Source organism: Macadamia integrifolia, chromosome 6 (assembly GCF_013358625.1).
Source record: "Macadamia integrifolia cultivar HAES 741 chromosome 6, SCU_Mint_v3, whole genome shotgun sequence".
NCBI classification, from domain to species: Eukaryota; Viridiplantae; Streptophyta; class Magnoliopsida; order Proteales; family Proteaceae; genus Macadamia; species Macadamia integrifolia.
This window is the reverse complement of record NC_056562.1, coordinates 20899966-20920053: the sequence shown is the minus strand read 5'-3', so window position 1 is coordinate 20920053 and position 20088 is coordinate 20899966. Positions and strand designations below refer to the sequence as shown.

Genomic DNA, 20088 nt, shown 5'->3' with positions numbered 1-20088 from the left:
GGAAGAGGGCGTATGATAACAAAGTTTCTGTCAATACATAAAAGAATCCAGCCATGACAAGTATTTGCATCATATGAAAAATTATAGTTTAAAAGCATATCTCATTAAACAATGGGATATGCAATAAGCAAATATGTAATGCCAACCTTCTTTCCTTTTTTCTTCTTCTTAGAAATTCCACCTAATATTACGTAAGGCTGGACTTCATCAATCTGAAAACAAGAAGCATGTAATAGGTCTTAATACAAATTATCACTGAGTAGTCTCTTAAACATGGACTTGTATCAACCATTAACTAAGAAATAGATAAGGCCCACTTACAAGGTCCAGGTCCCATATTTCGATTGGAGGTTCCATTGAGCCAACTGCTATGAAGTTTCCTACCAAAAAGAACAAGTACTTTAGGAGGGAAAAATATAGAGCAAGCGAGCATGACTAATAAAATCACAGTCCGATTAACAAGTGGTGCAAACAATGATAAGAGCCATGGTAAGAGGTAGAGGATAATCTCCTGAATCAGACTAAAATCCATGAGATGACATTGTATAAGTTTGCATCACTTTGGTCGTTGGATCCGTAGCGATGCATGCCCAACTTATTGGTTGGCTATTCTTGGAATCACACCACTTATCTTGATCTCAATAATGATGACAAATAAAGAGGATTGCAGAGAGCAATAGTTCACTTCATCACTTCATCTTTCTTTTGGCAGATGGGTTAAGGGGGGGGGGGAAGAAAAAACTAAAATCCAATTGGTTTGGGAATAGCAATTTGCGTTCCTAAGTAGAGGTTTAAGATGGAGTGGAGCTAGGGATTAATGCTGAAATCGGAATTCGGAACTCATGTAAGTGAACAATAATCTTTCACTAGGACCACTGGCAAGGATTAAAGTATCAGTATCAATCTAAATTGAAGATACGTCTCGCAGGGTGTCATATCGTATCATGAATAAACACCAAAATGGAGAACAATATATTCAATTGAAATTGTTCAAAAAAATGAGGTTCTTTAAGAATAGGAGCAACTAGGGTGATGTTGTGCACTTTCTTGTCATTGGTGAAGCCTAATCTCAATTTAATCCAACACATACTGGAGATTTTTCCCAAATAATGGTGGTCCCACAAGCCGGTAAGTGGGGCCATATGGGTTGCAATGGGGTAGGAGGACCCCTGCGCAAGGAGGTCTAGGGAGGCGAAGCCCCTGTCATTTTTTTTTTTTTTTTTTTTTTTGTGGGGCCGTTTACTAAGGGTAATTTTGAAGAGAAAAATGCCCAAAAACTTGTGTCTGTTTACAATTCTAGTTTCATAAAAGGCATTCTGCTTCTTCAAAGACGTATTGAGCTTATGGAGCTGTATCGGTACCATATCAGCCGACACGGTTTGATACTTACCAATGCCCTTAACTTTTATTTATTCAGGCAAATGTACATATCGATGATTGTCGACGGGTATTGTCAAATAAGGGGCACACTTGGTCCAAAGGTATGGTACAAATGTTGCGACCTGGCAATTAAGTGGGCGAAACAGCCTCTCGACATTCTAGGGGTAAGGCTGCGTAGTTCTCACTCCCTGGACCTTGCACATGTAGGAGCCCTATGCACCGGGTACGCCCTTACAGTACGATACTCAGCTACTCATCAATACCCAAAAATTTTATAAATGGATTTATTGTATCAATGAGTGTATACCAACCCATGCCAATATGTATTGGCCGATACAGTAACATACACACCAATACTTTAAACCATAAGGCTTTGTACTTAGTTTGAGAACCTTTTTCTCCATACGACATCAAGCTAACATCAACACAATCAATTTTTGCACTGCAAAGATTTTTTCACCATTGCTAGACATTATATATATATATATATATTTTAGTTATGTTTTAGTCACCAATTAGCTGAGAAACAAATTATACTCATTATAATTTGCACAAACCCATGTAGCTGACTCCATTTAGTTGGGATAAGGCTGAAAAAAGGTTTTCTGAATCGCTGGTGTAGGGTATGCTAGCACCTCCATGTTTATCTCTCTCCTCAAATGAAATGACCTCGCTGCCCTCTAATGTATGATAGTGCTTCAACGCACCTCATTAGTGCACTTCTCTATGTTGTTTGCTCTGAGAACCTCTCCCATATTTGAATTAGCATAAACTCTTCTTTTTTTTTTTAGTTATTTGGAACTCTTATACATAACCTAGACATAGATATTTCTTTAGGACTTTCTTGAACAAAATCAAACACTACATTGAATAAAATACATAGAATCGAATATCAAGCACATCTCAAAATTCAAAAGAAATGTTTAGTCATACCTTTGTCACCTCCTTTAAGAGGACAATCAAGCCATGTTGTGCAAAGGCGAAAGGCTGGAAGGATGATATCATGATGAACAAACATGTTTGGATCACCATCATCTGAGTCCTCGAATATCCAAACCTGCAAATTAAAGTTATTTGTGCTTTTTATTTTTTATTTTTACAGAAAAACTCAACATCACATAATGAGTGAATGCTACAGAGGGAGGCAACAGTGAATGCAATTCCTGTTCAAAAAAAATATCACATGCCTCGAGATGACTGACATCATCCTCATTATGAGCACAAACTATAACTGTGTCTGATGGTTTTATGGCCAAATCCTCAATTTCCTCGTCATCTTCATCCTGTTAGAGATAACAGTGCAGCTCAAGCAATAATAAACCAAGATATGGAACATCTATTGCTAAATTGCAAATAAGAAAGTAACAAAGATTACATTTTTATCTTTCAGATATGGGTCCATGTCGTTACTTGGATAATAGGTGTTTCCAAGGCCAGTGCTAAACAGCTCAATGTCGGAGGTTAATAAAAAAGAAACACGTTTTTTTTTTTTTTTGTAGTACATTCAAATAAAAATTCTGTTAAGATTTTTTGAAAGTTTCTACTTAGATATTGTTTGTTGAGATTTTAGGACTTCCATTCTCTTACAAGGATAGCCCATAGCTCAAATGGATGATCAACATAAGTTTAAGTCCTACCAACTAAGGCAACAAAATAAGGTAGGAAAAAGATTGAAAGTATATAAGCATATGCAAATAACTCATTGAAGATACCATCATCCTCCTCATCATAGTGATCCATGTCAAGCTCCCTAAGACCATCCGTTATGTCTTGGAAGTTCATCCTAGAACTTGTATTACATCTCTTGCAAACCACATCTGCTGCTGCCGCTGCCAATGCATGGGAAACATCATCTATCTGCTTGGCCGCATCAACATCCATGTGTTCATCTTCCTCATTCTCACTATCTCCACTGTACAATGAAACAGATTTCAGAACTATACAGAAAAAAAAATAGAGATTAATCATAGGAAGAACTCAATCAAAAAAAGAGATTCAATAGGATCCTTTTCTTCGAGGGAGTGAAGAATTTATCACATGGGTAAATAAAAAAATAGACAGCAGCAGCAAGAGGGAGAACAAAAACAGCAGCAGAATACAACCACACCGCCCCCCCAACCTCCATACAAATAAACAGGTTTTCTATCTCAGATGATGAGTTATTAATTTTTACGCAATTCAGACCAGCAAGAAAGAAGATATTTTACTTTACAGCTTATCTCCTTGATTCAAGAATCAAAATAATCAAACATATTGTTGTTTCCCTTCTTCCAAATAGAGATTACATATGTACACAAATTGTGTATAACCATGTAGGGCAGTGATTACATCACCAACGGGTGAAATTAGCTCTCCCGATCAAATCAAATGGCATAAAAAAGTATCTAGGGGTATTCATTTAAATAAACTAGGAGGGTAAGTTCACTTACTAAAATATCCAATGATAGTTTTTTCCTATTCATGGAATTGGTCGGGCAAGTCTCAGTAGGTAATGATGCAATGATTATGTTTCTATGGATATATGTATGTAAGCTTGTACGTATAAATTATGAAGCATGAAACTATGCAAGAACCAAATATTTTTGCATTATTTTAAGCACATTAGACAGGTAGATATGTACTAAAGCAATGAAACACATGCAATAGAGAAAATTGAGGAAAAATGACAGTTTAAAATCATAGGATGATAGTGCCCTCCAAAACAACTCAACGCACTTTGGGTGGGGTTAAGTTCAAATATACTCATTACCCAATAGAGGAATGCATGCAATATAGGAAGGGAAGAGAAAGAGTTGAGAGAGAACTAAAAAAGCAAATGGACTACAAAGTATGGTGCAGCTGACGAGCACCAAACTACATGCGCTGCAACAATGGAACAATGTTCCATCACTTTATATTTTTAGGGCCATATGATATCATCACAGAACGTAGTATAATGACACATTTTGGCAAAGACATGAAAAAGCTTATGATTTAGCTTCCAAGGAAGTCCAAAGCATACAATTCACAAGCAACATTAACCTAATTATAACCGTGACATGGATGATATGTGAAATCATTGTGGAAATATTGCTTCTATGTACAGTACAAGCCCTTAACTTTTTAATATTGATTTCAGTAGTGCCACGTGTCAGTTTCCTTTTGTTAATTGCCAGTTTGCCATTGACATAGTATTAGCAAATTAGCACGTATTATCACAAAAGAAAAAGGTTTCTTGATATATCACCTATGTTGAAGTTTTTTTTTTCCCAAATGACCAAAGTCAAGTTTGAAGTTACTAGTTCATTTAGATGTAGTTGTTCCCTTTTGGACAGTGAAATTATATATGCCAAACCTTGTTGATTGTACCTACCAATGAGACCCCATCAAGAAAATAACTCTTTTTCTCTGAAGCTTGTCTACAGAATTGGGAACCCTTATTGTTTTGCACTTCCATCCAATTTAGTTTTGTAGATCTATAATCTATTTCCAAGTGTATTATGGAAGGTAGGGCATTACATAGTACTGTTTGTCAAGGGTTCTAGCCTCATCGCAATACAATTAAATTTAATTATCAAACGACCGAAATTATGCAAAAAATTTCGGGTTCAATCAAAATCGAAACAAAATGACAACCTAAACTACAGTGTGACTAAATGGACCAAAATTTGCATAAGGACTAAAATTTCACCGAAAATATTTCAGTATCAACAGAAATCAAAATGGGGTTGAAATCTGAAATTCCAAAGATTGATTAAAATGGAAAGGACATTCCAAATCTATTCTTCCGAACAAGATCGATCATGCAATATGCAAAAGTACACTGGTTGTTAGATCTGTATTACTTCCCCCATTCAAGTCCTATTCTGCCTGGTATATATGAGTAAGATTTTGGATGCTAAAGGGGTCCAAATACTAAGAGGCCATTATCCTTCCTGGAATACACCATTTAGCACCATGCTTAAGGGCTTTAACCCATGAAGGAGTGAAGAGGAAAAGAGGAATGGGGGAGGTAGGGAGGGAGAGGCAGTAGAATCAATGGATGCAGAAAGGACAGGAGTATGTTACCCGGAAGTGGCAAGCCATCCAACTTTGAAGCGCAAAGATTTCATTTCTTGTGTTCTCATTAGCTATCATGAAAGTGATAGACAGGGTATGGCTCATAATTTGAAGTGTTCACGTAACTAAACTCAGGTTAAATACCAAAATATGTTTGTTCGTCTCCCTCACAACTATACAAAGTTAAAGAACACGACATCTGAAACCATTAATGTATCTTTACTGAATACCTGAGTCTCATTGATGCCGTGACGCTCGTGATCAGCAAAAATCTCTGAATTCAAGTTATCAAAGCATAGCTTTCTTAGGCCACTTTGTAGCTTTGGATGCACCATTATGTGTGTGATTTTTGTCTCTTCTCCTTATTTTTTTACATTACTTGATAAACTCCCCTTAGAAGTCATCCCATTCATAAAAGATCTTTGAAAGATATAATGAAATTCAAAATAACTGCAGTGATGGTAAATGATAATGCCAATCACACTGAGTCTAGATACCAATATCTTCCCCCAATAAAAGACAAAATTCGTAAGCACCATAAAAAAGTACAAATCCCGCTTTTGCAGGGTCCCTGGAAGTGTGGAATGGAGTCAATCCTATCCTTTGACAATTTTGCACGAAACAATCAAAATGCTTAGTTAAATTAATAACATGAATGAGTTAGCAAGTCTTACCTTCTCTCTAAAGCACCACTCTTCAGTATCTCTTCAATTTCCTTTTTAGAAGGTGGTTTTGCACAACTGGAAGAGATTTTGAAACCCCTTTAGGCACCCAAGAAATGGTTGCTATCATTTTGCACACAGATGTGTTACCTACAAGGAACAACTAAGAGAGTAAGCCTCAACAAAAAAAACAACACCTAAGAGAGTAAGCCTCAACAAAAAAAAACAATCATTAATTCCGTTGGTAAGGATCCTATGACACCTTTGGTCAAGAAGAGTGACCCAAATATTTAGAGAGAAGAGAGAGGCACGAGAGTTAATGTCGCTGAGGAACAACAATTTACTTTTTCGGTACCCACAGTTGGCCTTCTCTGACAACCCTATGGGTGTATCACGGGATGAAATTTACTACTCATACCCGGGGCATACGTGCACTGTGGTTGTGAGTAGCACATGAATTATGACTTAGATGTGATATTTAAGTGATCTAGGTTATAAAAATGGACTTGCATACATATGGGTGCATTTGTATTGTGAATGATTGCTTGATCTTTCTTTTCACTTACTGGGCTAGTGAGCTCATCCCACGTGCACACCATTTTTAGATGATCTTGTAGGTTATCCGGCTGAAGAATTAGAGCCGGGACCCACTGTGGAGTTTCCAGCTGAGGACTGGTGGGTCCCTGAAGATCTTGGGCACAGGGCCGAGTCCCGTACAATAGTTGTGTTTCAGGGCAGCAACATTGAATACCAACCCAGGGTTCCTTTTGATTATTTTGTCTTGTTACCCCTTTTGCGCTCTGTATGTTTAAATTGTAATTCTCGTGTATATATCATGCCTACGGATTCACATGTAAATGTATTATGTAATATAATTTGGGAATCAAGAGTATTGGGTATTTACAGGTATATACAAGTAAAACTTTCGCTAAAATACAGAATTTACTTTCTTAGTTGTGTGTATGTTGTGTAGTGGTTACTACGTTAGATGATCCTGACAGGTTTTGGGTTAACAGGTGTTAGCCCGATCACCAGTCCAGTTCTGTGTGAATGGGGTGTGATAAATATGTTTTTGACCTTGAAGGTGGGCATGCTTAAAGCGTATGCTAGATTGGAATGGTGCTTCATTGAAAGGATGCTATTAAAGTTGGGGTTCCGAAGATACTGGGCTGATCTGGTTATGTCATGTATTGATCAGTCTCATACTCCTTACTCATTAATGGGTGCACCAGAGGCTCTATTATTCCTACTTGTGGTATAAGGCAGGGCAATCCACTTCTTCCTGCTATCTTTGTATTATGCTCACAAGCCCTTACATCTGTGATAAATCAGGCTGTGGATAATGGGACCTTGCATGGAGTGAAGGTAAGACATAGAGGACCACCAAGTTACTCACTTGCTTTTTGCAGAATTGTCTATTTTCTCCCAAGTCAAGTTACAAGAAATTTCCAATCTAAAGAATTTCCTAGAGTTGTATTACAAGGCTTCAGGTCAAGCTATAAACCTTCAAAAATATATTTTGACTTTTAGTCTAAATACACATCCTAGGTTCAAGAGATGGTTTTCCAAGTTCTGAAGGTTTCTTATGGTAATGGACCAACCAAGTACCTAGGCTCCCCACAGAATTTGGCATTTCTAAGAAGGATTCGTTTCAAGAGATTCGGGAACCTACTATTAAGAAGCTCAAAAGCTGGAAGGAGAAGCACCTTTCTCATGTAGACAAGGAGGTACTTTTGAAGGCCGGAATATCCTCTATGTCCAACTATGCGAGCTTCCATTTTAAACTGCTAGCCTTGCATCATGAAGCTATTAGGAGAGTAGCAAACAAGTTTTATTGGGAAGAAAAGGGGTCTGCATAAAAAAATCCATTGGATCTCATGTTCAAGGCTATGCAGGTAAAAAACTAAAGGTGGTCTTGGTTTCAAGGATTCTAGATTGCAAAACCTAGCTTTGCTTGCAAAGGAGGCCTGGAGGTTGTGGCCTCATCGGATTCCCATTGGGCAGTCTTTTTGAAGTCTATCTACTTCCCACATGCAACTTTCCTTGAGGATAGGTTGGGGAATAAACTGTCTTGGGGGTGGCGTAGTTTATCTGGGGGGGGGGGGTTAAGGAAGACCTTAATGGATGGTTTGTTGTAGCAAATTGGAACGGGTGAGCAGGTTAATATTTGGCAGGATAGGTGGCTGTCGTCCCTTCCTAGATACTGACTCCAACAGCAGCAACCTACCCAGTGTATACTCAATATGGTTTCAGAACTCATTGACCATATTCTACTATGTTGGAGAATGGATTTGCTTCAGCAATACTTCCAACCAACTATGAGGGAGACAATTCTAAGGATTCCTCTAGCCTTTATCCAACAGTTGACATGAAAATATGGAGTCCATCGAAGAATGGTTTATTCTCTGTACAGACAGTATCACTTACTCTCACACGAGGTGGCAGCGGCAAGTGCATCTACATCCAGAATTCATCGGTGGGATCATGTTCCAGAGACTGTTTGGAAGAGGATTTTGGCAATCGATACACTCCCAATGATACAAGCTTTTCTATGGCGAGCATGTGCACAAGGATTGGCAATAGGTGAAGGATTCCAAAGTCGAGGGGTAGATGTTGATCATTCATGTGGACACTGTGGGGCTGGTATGGAGATTGCTGATCATATCCTCTTGGGTTGTGATTTTGCAAGGCTGGTATGGTTTGGATGCTCTTTAGCTTATTCACCCCCTCATGGATAGGAACCAACAATTTCAGATTGGCTCAATAACTGGGAGTGCCTGTTCAGATCTGACAAGAAGGCAAGGTAATATTTATCCAAAGCTTCTTTTCTCTGTTGGTAATTATGGAGGGCTAGGAGCTACGGTGCAATTTCAAGATCTACTTGGACATCGCAGGTTGTCACTAAAGTAGTACAGAAGGCATATTATGAGTTCTTAGCCGCCAGCGTAGTAGATGACAATGTAAAGGTGATTTTTGGATTTGATATTTCACCAACTGGTTATTGCCAAAAAGGGCCAAAAGAAAAATAATATAGTGCCATGCGTGTATGGAACCACTCTATTGGTATACCGAAATCAACTCTTTAACTTCCAATAAAGTTTGACCTTAAGATACTTATTAGGCATAATCTCACATATTTATTATTTTATTATAAATACAGTCAAGATTAAAGACTTGCTTACCATGCCTACAAAGTTAAAAACTACAAGAACTACAAGGACATGATCATTGACACCAATGGAGTCAAACAGAGGACTAGGTTTCTGCTTGTTCACAAGTCTACTTGAACTCCTGTGTCATATGTAGCTCCAGCCTTCCAGTCCTGTGGTATGTTGTTAACAGGAACCACCCATGTCTCATCAACACCTTCACTGCTGCTTAACATCATCCTTATGGACAGCGACCCGCTTGGCGGCATGGAAGTGGTCCATACTGCTCCATGGCTCCTATCCAACAGCTTACACAAATAATTTGGGGTCTGCATAAGTTAAAAATATTGTTTAAATGATCAGCTCCATCAAAGACATACATGTTTTTGTTCAGGGTTTTCATTCCACACCTTTGGTGTTTTGTGGGAAATCATTTAAAATTAATTAATATACAATACAACTTGGTTGGTAGGGTGGCAAGATGTGAAATCAGATTGGGTTGGTTCAGGTCCACCACTAATCCTAATTAGTCCTTGTCTTTGGTGGTTGGTTTGAAAGGGCTAAGTTCTGGTGAGAATGTTTCTGATTGGGTTGTGAAGTTCCCAATATGATCAAAGCCCACAATTGAAACTAAAGGTCAAGGACTAATCAAGTTGCTTTGAAAACTAATGGAAAGAAACTCAAGTTCATAACAAAACTAGAGCAAGAAATACCTCACAGAGCTGCACAGCAGTGATATCCTTGTTGCCTTGCTGATACCATATAGCAAAAGCCAGGTATTTGGGGTAGTTGCTGCTCTCATCAATCTTGATTGTTATATTGTGGTCCGGGTAACTACATGATACGCTGCAAAGGTAGTTCAAAATGTAAGCAAACAGAGAACACATCCTCATTGTTAAATATGTAAAAACAGCAGATTTGTCTTTGATTAGCTACATACAGTTCTTGTTCATTGATCATACCGTCTATGTTCGATATCAATCACACCGAGGGCCATCAATGATGCTGCTGCATCTTTGGTCTGAGCCATCCTGCTGAAGGCAAGGCTGCTAAGTATAAAGTCAGTGTGATCACTTGAGCCATGGTCAGTGATTACCATAGTAACTCCCTTGTCTGAGCAATACTTAGCATTGGTGCATCTCAACTAAGGCAGATAAAAAAATGTTAGTCCCCTTACAGAAAACGTGTAAAAGTGCTCATACCCTTATCTTACTTATCACCTGATAGCAGGCACCACAACCTACACCATCTCTATAGAGATCAGAAGCTGCTGATACATGGCCACCATTAATTGTTGCTCCAAATGATCCAAATCCACATGCACCAGCTGCAATTCAATTGAGAAGGATAGAGTTAAAATCAGATTTAGTGTTCTAATGAATAAGTGAGTACCATGCGAAATCGTTTTTGGGCTTTTAATTCTATTGTACTTTCTGTTCCCTTCTCATCAGAGTTTGGGTAGTAAGCTGCCCTTGATTGGGTGAAGCAGTCACTGCAAGTTGCAGCATCAGTCTGAGTTTGCCTGGGTAGTAAACAGGTAGGGAGGAAACCAAGAGGCTTAAGAGGAAAAACCATTGTAGGACAAAGTTAAGCAACAGAAGCAGAGAATGAAAGTGGTGGTGAACAGAAGGATTGCAGTATTTATAGTGAACTATACTACACATTGTTTGGTCAGGTAGAACTAGACTTTAAAATTTTATTGTGAAAGATTTGGATGAGAGGAATTTTTTTAATCTTTCAAAGGGTCTCCTACTCTGCTTAGCAACCTTCCTAGACTTAGAATTACCTGATAGAGAAATGTGGACTTTATGCTTAAATGTGGACATTTTGCTTTCTTCTCTTATGCATATTCTATAATTTCTATTGTATCTTTTTTTTTCGTTAAAGTTGAAAATTTAGATAATAAGTTGAGATATAATCATTTAAATATGTACTTTACGATGTTATTAACAATCAGTCATTTTGTTATTTCTAATAAATTATGAGGCGGCAAGACCTCATGATTCCAAAGATAAGATCGGAATATTTTATAGTGGAGACGTACAAAACGTCTATGCATTTTGATAACATCATGCTTATGTTTATTTCAAGGAATAAGGGCATGTTGCCAATGTTGGGGTACGACGTCTTGTATTTCATTGCAGTTTAATCTAGGAGGTATTGGTATTTTTTTTTCTCAAATAATGATGGTCATATTTGTCGGTAAGCGGGCTGTGGGGTTGCAAGGGCACAGGAGGCCCCCTACGCAAGGGGGTGTAAGGTGGCGGAGTCCCATCGGAATTTTTTATTTGGGAATCATTTATTAAGGGAATCGCGTACTTTTTGGTATTAGGGTACTTTATATATTTGTATTGAGGATTCTTTCTTTATAAGCAATCTGAGAGAGATGTGAGGACGAAATTTGAAGCCCTATTCTCCCTTGATAGCGAAGTAGGATCTTATCTCACCGTGAACGTAGGCAATGATCAAACCACGTAAATCTGTGTTCATTATGTGATCGTTTGTTCTAATTTTTCCATTCTTTTCTACATGGTTTTAGGGTTACATTCCTAATGCCAACCCTTGGAAGATCTTCTTTTGTGAGTTTTTGCAGTAATTTTCTATGTTATTCGTCAAGCCTTGGCTCATGCAAAAACTACTCTGCATCGCATCTTCCGTGGCAATTTTTATTGTAATATTGAGTGTTACTAGTTGAGCCTTAGATCAAATATACACTGCCCTATGTTTCATGTGTGATCTGACTGCAACTTACATAGGTAAACATAAGAACAAGAAGACCAAAGATATGTGAAAATAACTAGGGTTTGTCACCATAGATTTGAGATAATGTAAGATTAACTATGTTGTTGCTTGAGATGGAAGGAAACAGGGTCAATTTGGTGGTTTTACACCATTAAGCCTAAGGGATGCTTCTCTTAGCAATCTTACTGTTACATCAAGCTTTGAATTTTCTTAGTATGGAAGGCAAGAGGAAACACCTAGTTTTATTAAACCATGCTGTTGCCCCTTTTGTTACAAAAACAGTACCAAACTAAATACATGGGGCCACTACGTACAAGTAAATGGGAGTACGGGAGGGGGTGTCTTACGGTTCATAATAAGGGAGACCCACATTTCAGGGAGGTATAGACATCGAATTTTGTCGCCTCAAGGATTCTAATGGCAGTGATGGAAGGAACCTTCAGAATCTCTTCGAAAATTTAAGTGTTGTGAAAATTCAAGAAATCCAAATGCAAAATTCCCATTTTACCATTAGGGTGAATGCAACATCCAATTCTCGTTAAATAGATCCTGAATTTCATAAAAAAAAAAAAATGTGGTTCATCATCACAACCATGTCCCTAAAGATGGTGCAAGAATGATACAATTTGTCCCAATTCTATGTAAAATATAGTCATTTTAGTCTCGCAGTTGGAAGCAATTTTTTAATAGGATTTTGACTAAGTTTGTGTCCAAATCTTAAACCCTCGAAAAGTGCATTCTAAGACCTTTCCAACGGGGAAAAAGATCCTCTCCAACATCATCGATCCTTCAACGATTCATCCAAGGGTTGGGAGTACATGGACACGTATCCCCAAATGTTGGCAGGTGTTGAGATGCGTGACCAAGCCCTCCCAATTTTTAGATGGATCGTTGAAGGCTCATTGGAGGGTGCAATCGTTGGAGAGGAGCCAAATCCAAAATCAGGATTATGGTTAGAAAGATATGATTTTTTGAAGGATGAGGAGGAAAATACAATCAAAGTGTGAAAAAAGTAAACACAAATAAGAAAATGGTCTCACACTCTCACTTGGGTCAACCCAAGTTAGACCCAGACCCAAAACAGATCTAGACCAACCTGAACCTAGATCTGACCCATAACCAAACAAGCCCACAACCCAATCTTTGCACCCAAGCCCGGCCAACACGTGCCCTGTCGTATGCGCACCCCAAACGCATGCACCCTCACCGTCCACAACACTCAATCACAGTCCCCATTTAGCACAACGCCTCGCCCAGCCACATGTACACCCTCTCATTGTGCAACCCCCCAACATTCCCATCTAACCATCTCACTCTACCTATGCCACCTCACCCTCCCTATTCCTTAGCCCCCATGAAAATCTTCCACTTAGCCTAACCCACTTGCATGCCACCTCACCTAGCCATCATGACTTTCATTCCTCTTCCCATCATGCCAAAATTATACATCTACTGTTTTATACCATGACTGCATGCCTCTACTATCTAATCCAAAAACATAAATTATTTTAACTTATTGTTTGCAATAAGTAATTTCATTTCATGTAGAATCATGTAGTTAACAATAATTTAGATCTTTCTTTCCCAGTTCTAGCATGTCAGTTAGCAGGATTAGTAAGTAGGACTAGTTAGTAGGTCTTTTATTCCAGCAGTAGAATAATCAAATAATTTTGAGGCACAAGAAGACCGGCTTCTTGCCGGGCGGACCAGGTGCCTAACAACTTCTTGGATCTGTAACCTAACACTTCCCCTCTGAACCAGACCTATACCAAGATCAAGTCAATGTCTCTCCTAAAAAATGAGAAAATTTTCAGATTTTAGACCCCGATCTAGGTGGTGATTTATACACCCTCCTTCCTCTCTCGACTAGAGATTGAGGGCAATGACCTCACACGCCTCTTATCAATGCCGAATAATCCACCCTTGGTCTGCCAAGATGAACATCCTCCATAAGCACCTCGTTTGAGGACCACTATCCCATCCACCTGACCTATTTGCGGATGCATCCCAAATGTCATTTCACGCACTGGCAACTACAAAAGGATAAAGAGTGTGATAGAACACACGACACTGGCAGTGTGGCCATCATTTTCCCATTCCTTAGTTGGTAGTCAATCTAAAGACAAATCTTGTCTTTCCCTCTCAATTTGAGAATTTTGTTAGGTAGATTGGAGTCCTAAGGGGCACACCGGTAAAGTTTCTCTATTGCAATCTAGTGGTCGTGAGTTTGAATCAACAAAACAGCCTCTCCAAGAAGCAGTGGTAAGGCTACATACATCTGCTCCTCCCCCAGACCTGGCATTAGTGGGAGCCTTGTTTATTGAAACACCTTTTTTATTGGAGTCCTAAGGCCAAGCTCAGGAAAGATCAAACTGAGGATGATGACATCTCGATTAGCATTGAAGTACACATCAGAAATGACATGGATAGCATTTTAAGAGAAGTTTACCCCCTCCCCCCCAAAATTCCAAGAATGTTTTTGTTCAGTCATTATCAAGCAGGAACTTTTTTTACTAGGATATCGATTCAAGTTGTGCTTAGGAGGGGTCCCCTATCACATTCAGAGAGAAAATTCCACGGTAGATATGGATGAACAAAAATACATCTTAAGGCCATTTAATATTTTGAGAAATTATCCAGTACCACCCCTAAAATTGAAACTAATTCGGAGTAACCCCTAAAAATGAAAATAATATCTACCACACCCCTAAATTGTAACACCGTTAACTTGAAGTATGAAATGTCCCTTTTACCCTTATACTTAAATTCTAAAGAGACCCCATTTTCTTCCAAACTCTCTTAGCCGTGGCCTTAGCTGGGAGAGTAAACCGCAGCTCCTTTAAGTAGATCTGGCGACTCCGGTGAGGTGAGTTCGGCAGCAGCAATCGAAGCTTGAAACTACTTCTTGCAAATCTTCGAAGGCTTCTAGCTTGAAACCCTAACAGCAACCGAAGCTTGAAGCGGTAGCAAAAAATCTTCAAAGGCTTGTAGCTTGAAGCCCTAGTAACCGAAGCTTGAAGGCTCTAGCAGAAGCCCTAATAGCAACTGGAGTGACCCCCATTTCCTGTTTGTAAGCCAAGAACCAAAGGTAAGTGTTGTGTAAGCATCAACCTTTCTTTGATTTCAACCTTAAGGGATGCAACCTAGAGGACCAACCCCATTGAAGACAATATTATGTGTTCCCACCTGATGGAGTATGGGTTTTGCTGCTCTGTCTTCTCAAAATAAGCTAATGCAAGCCGCTGCTCTGGTCTTCTCAGAGAATGGGTTCTGCTGCTCTATTCTTCTCAGAGAATGGGTTTTGTTGCTCTGTTCTTCTCAGAGAATGGGTAGTTATTCTAGATTTTGCTTCTAGTCTTCTCAAAACAAGTTATTTGATCATCAAAAGACAGGGCAGCTATGCCTCTGGACTCATACCCTTGAAGGTCCTTTGAAAGGGGCATTTTATCAAAAGGGTAGCTATGTTTGGGAGCTTATAGCCTTTATCCATGCTGCTTTCAGAACAGGGGAGCTCTATTCTCCATTGATTTGAGTCCACAAGTTTCAATCTTTATTGTTGTGTAGTATTCTAGTTTTAATTCTTTTCATATGTAGTGTTGATTTCAATATCTGTTTTTTTTTTTTCACAGACATACCATGTCATTTAGCAGTGATAATGACTCCTCCAACTCCAAATGTCCATTAAATTATCGGAATTTAAGATGTGGATGTAATAGGAAGGCATCAATGAGGATTTCTGAGTCTATCCAGAATATGAACAAGCTCTACCACTGCTGTCCAAAGTCTCCAAAAGGAGGATGTGGTTTTTTTTCATGGTGTTTACCAGTTGAAGGCATTCCTGAAACTACTACACGTGAAACCACAATATGTGAAAGACTTGTACAAATAGAGGAACATATGATGGATGAGCTACAGAAGTTGACTGAAGAAATCCGTACTTTGAAGAATAGCTTGAATGTGATGGGTCAGGTTATAATGGTTATTGTTGTTATCTTTTTAATGTATTTGACTGGGTAAAGCTTGCTAGAAGCTTATGAAGGACATCTCAAGTTGTAAGCTGTAATATGAATGAAAATGTGGTTGACATGGACTTGTTTTATCTAATTATGGAGTGCTCTGTTTACTATCAACATTAAGGTACAAGATGAGTCAAAATTTACTGGAACTTAAGTAAATAAGGGGATCCAATAAATAAGTCTTGCACCAAATTACTCCAATGCCATCAAAGAGTATGGCCATGTAATCAAGACCAATGTCACACAGAACCACAGTACTACAATACCAACAAAAGGCTATGTAGTCAAGACCAATGTCAAACGCATAACTACAGTACTTCAATACCAAAAAAGAGTAAGGCCATGTAGTCAAGAGACTCAAGACCAATGTCAAACACATAGCATCCATAAACACTACACCACCAATAAAAAGTCACTTCAAAATCAATTGTTTACACCCCAACATGAACCAAAAGTATAACACTAGCTTGTTCCATATTTTTTACTTCCACCATCTCTTTTCTCATTAGCTCTTTTAGCCTTTATCCATGCTGCCTTCCTAGCCATTCTTTCCCTCTGCCTATCTTTTGCATCCATAACAGGGTTAGCTTGAGAAGCTTGAGATCTGGTCACCATTTGGGAGCTTGTAGCTGTATTCATATCTTGGTCCATTGTCTTTCTCTATACTTTAGGTCACAAAAAATAAATTTGGTTAAGACTATTCTAATGAAAATTATAACTTATATAACAATTACTAAAATGTTTATACCTTGAAACCACCTCTCTTGTTGGTAGATGGTTCCTTTTCCTGATTGACTGGATCTCTTTGGAAAGTCCTCTTGTTGTGTCCAAACCCTGTACATATGTCACACTGTAATTGATTATCCTTTTTCCTCAACTATGAATGTTCTTCTTCACCAGGCTCTCTTTTCCTATTTTTCTTGGGTCTACCAGGTAGCCTTTTCAATGGTGGAGGATGCCATGCATCATTACCTTCACTAGCAGGTGGTAAATTCCTTAAATCTAGTATTGGGTGAATCATTTCTCTATGTGCCATCTTGTATGTATCTACTGTGTAGAATGGATCACAGTAAGCTTCAATATTACCTTTGATATGCTTGATTGATGTTGTAGCATGATTAAATGGAATTTCTGTAGCATCCCAAACCTTGCAATAACAGGTCTTCTTTGTCGAATTAATCACAAACCTTGAATTTTCATCAATGACTTCAAATTCAACATATCCTGCTGGGATAGTCTTACAAAATCTTGCATCTTCCATAACCAGTGCCACCTTCTTCTGAATGCTTGGGGTCACCTTTCTATTCATATCAACAACTTTTCTATGCCTTTTGTCCAGTCTTTTCATCAACTTAGCTCTAATCCCATCAACTAGGGTCAGAATAGGCTTGTCTCTTAATACTCCTACCCAGTTGTTGAAAAACTCAATCATGTTATTGGTAATATGCTCACTTTTTGCTCTAAAATCAAAAGCATGTCTACTCCACATGGCAGATTTATTGTTTTTCATTAACTACTCATATACTTCACTATTGCATTGTTGCATCCTGTCCATTGCTTTCTTGAAGATTAATTCAGTTGGTGCTCTAGCTGCTTTCCAAAACTGGGTCTTCAACAACAACCCTAGGTATGTGCGTTTGAAATTGTTATATAAATGTCTACAACAATTTCTATGATGAGCATAAGGAAAAATCTAAGAAATTGTATTTGCAAGCCCCTACAAAACAGATTATTCACTCTTAATGCTCTCTTGTTGAATATAGATAAATGAACTTATAAATATAGATTTCTAAAACAAGTTTATTACCTTCTACTTATCTAACATGAATGTGAGGCCTATTTCAAAGTTCTCCACCCCAAGTACTTCTTCTAGGCAATATAGGAAAAATGATCAATTTTCTTTGTTTTCCACTTCAACAATCCCAAATGCAATAGGATATATTCCATTGTTGCCATCCACTGAAACTGCAGCGAAGAGGACTCCACCAAACCTACCTTTAAGATGACATCCATCTAGACCTATAAAAGGTCTACAACCATTCAAAAATCCATTTTTGCAAGCTTGGATGCACACAAAAAGTCTCTTGAATTGTATAGGTTTGGTTAAGTTATGTCTCTCATATGGCTGTAGCTTAAAATAGGTACCAGGGTTAGACTTTTTGAACAGATGACCATATCCAGGCAATTGGGCATATGCACTGGCAAAGCTCTCTTCACTCTCTCCTCTTGCTAGTCTGCATGCTTTATAACACTGTAGAGGATGTGCTTCAGAACCATACCATGTGTGTAAAATTGACTGCATAGTCTTCACAGTCATATCTGGCTCTGATTTCAGCATTGGAGCAAGTTTTCTTACTACCCACCTATAAGTTACATTCTTGTTCCTTTTTGTAGTTCCACTACTACAAGTGTGTGGTGGACCTAATGTCTTGATCTTAAAGGTGGATTTATCCTTCATAACAAATGCATGTACCCTCCAGTTACAACCATCCCCATTACATAAAGTAGTTACCCTGGTCTTTTCATTTTTTGCCCTCAAAATATCAATGTCTTCCTGTATATCATAAGTTTGAAGGGCAGCTCTAAAGTGATACACAACATAAAACACAGAGTTTAGAGCAAAGGCAACCATTATATCTGTTTCCTTGTCATAATCTTTGTCAAACACTCCATTATACTCATCAGAGTTGTAATCCATATCACTGTCAACACATGGGTTACCATGTGCATCACTATATCTCATATTGAACTCATCATCTAAATCACTTTTGTCATCATCATCATCAGACTCACTGTCTTTCTCTGACTCTACATATTCTTTGTCACTGTCATCATTAACTTCATACTCATTGTTTTCATCATCATTAGAATTTATATGATCAGCTTGCATTTGCTGATTAACTTCTTTCCCCTTACCCTTAACAAAAGCACCTCTAGCAACACCAGATGTACTATCACTTCCACCAGCTGAGATACTGGACTTGCTAACGCTTTTCACATTTTCTCCATCAATGGCTTTTGCATCAACTCTAATACCACTCATATTCTTAATGCTTACATTGCCCTTTCCAGTACCATTAGCACTTGAAGAAGCCTTACCAATAGCACCACCTCTCCTAACAATATGCTTCACAGGTCTACTGGTATTAGCACTTGGACTTAGGGTCACATTGGTCATTGTTTGGATATTTTCTCTCTTTATTACTAGACCAAAGTATCTATTAATGGTATACTCTGAAGTACTGTATTTGCTTACATGCATATCATACACACATACCTTGATCACATCCACATCAGCATGTAAAGAAAACATAGTAATAACAGTCTTGTCATCACCTACATCCATTTCATCCAGATTTGGTAATATACACTTCAACTTGAATCTTACAGTATGACCTACAGGGGTAAACTCTCTGATAACAGTATTATACACATTTGACACCATTTCCAAGTGAGAATAGAAGTCTGGATCTCCTAATAGCTCTGCATGCCTCCCATAGTAAGTGTAGTGAATTAGATTTATTTTCTCCATTCCTCACAAATTTCAAAACCATGGTCAAATTGGGAAACTGATCACAAACCTATTCAAAGAAATGGGAATTTGAAAACAGTAGTGACATACCAGCAAGAACATCAAGCATGACTAGTGACTAGCAAAACACAGAATTATTTCAAAGGAAAAAAATTGCACCATAAAAAGCTATCACAACCACTTCACAGCAATCATTGAGCCTTCACAGTCACATGAAGCATCAGTGATTGTGAAATACCATACTATCAACATAATAGACTCAGTCCTTATTTGCCAAACAAACATCAAATATAAGCAAGGAAAGTCACCACATTATCTACATCATCCAAGTGTGATTCACTCCACTCCAACACAACAATTAAATACATAAAATGTCAGACAGTAAGAAGTTCAAAGGCAGCTCAAAAGTAAAGAACAACACATATCCTGTCAGCACCCCCACATCACACATGAACAATTCAATACAACTTTATCAAAAGAGAGCCCTTTTTGTGACAAAGTAGGATAATTCCATTGAAAGGAAAACAGTGGTGTCCACTATCCACATGAGGAATATTTCTCAGTTTATA

The 20088-nt window shown here is 38.3% G+C and overlaps 1 pseudogene; it reads right to left on the bottom strand.

Annotated features, from left to right (window-relative positions):
• Positions 1–104: 104 nt before the first annotated feature.
• On the bottom strand, positions 105–6226 carry LOC122082119 (annotated as a pseudogene).
• Positions 6227–20088: the final 13862 nt, after the last annotated feature.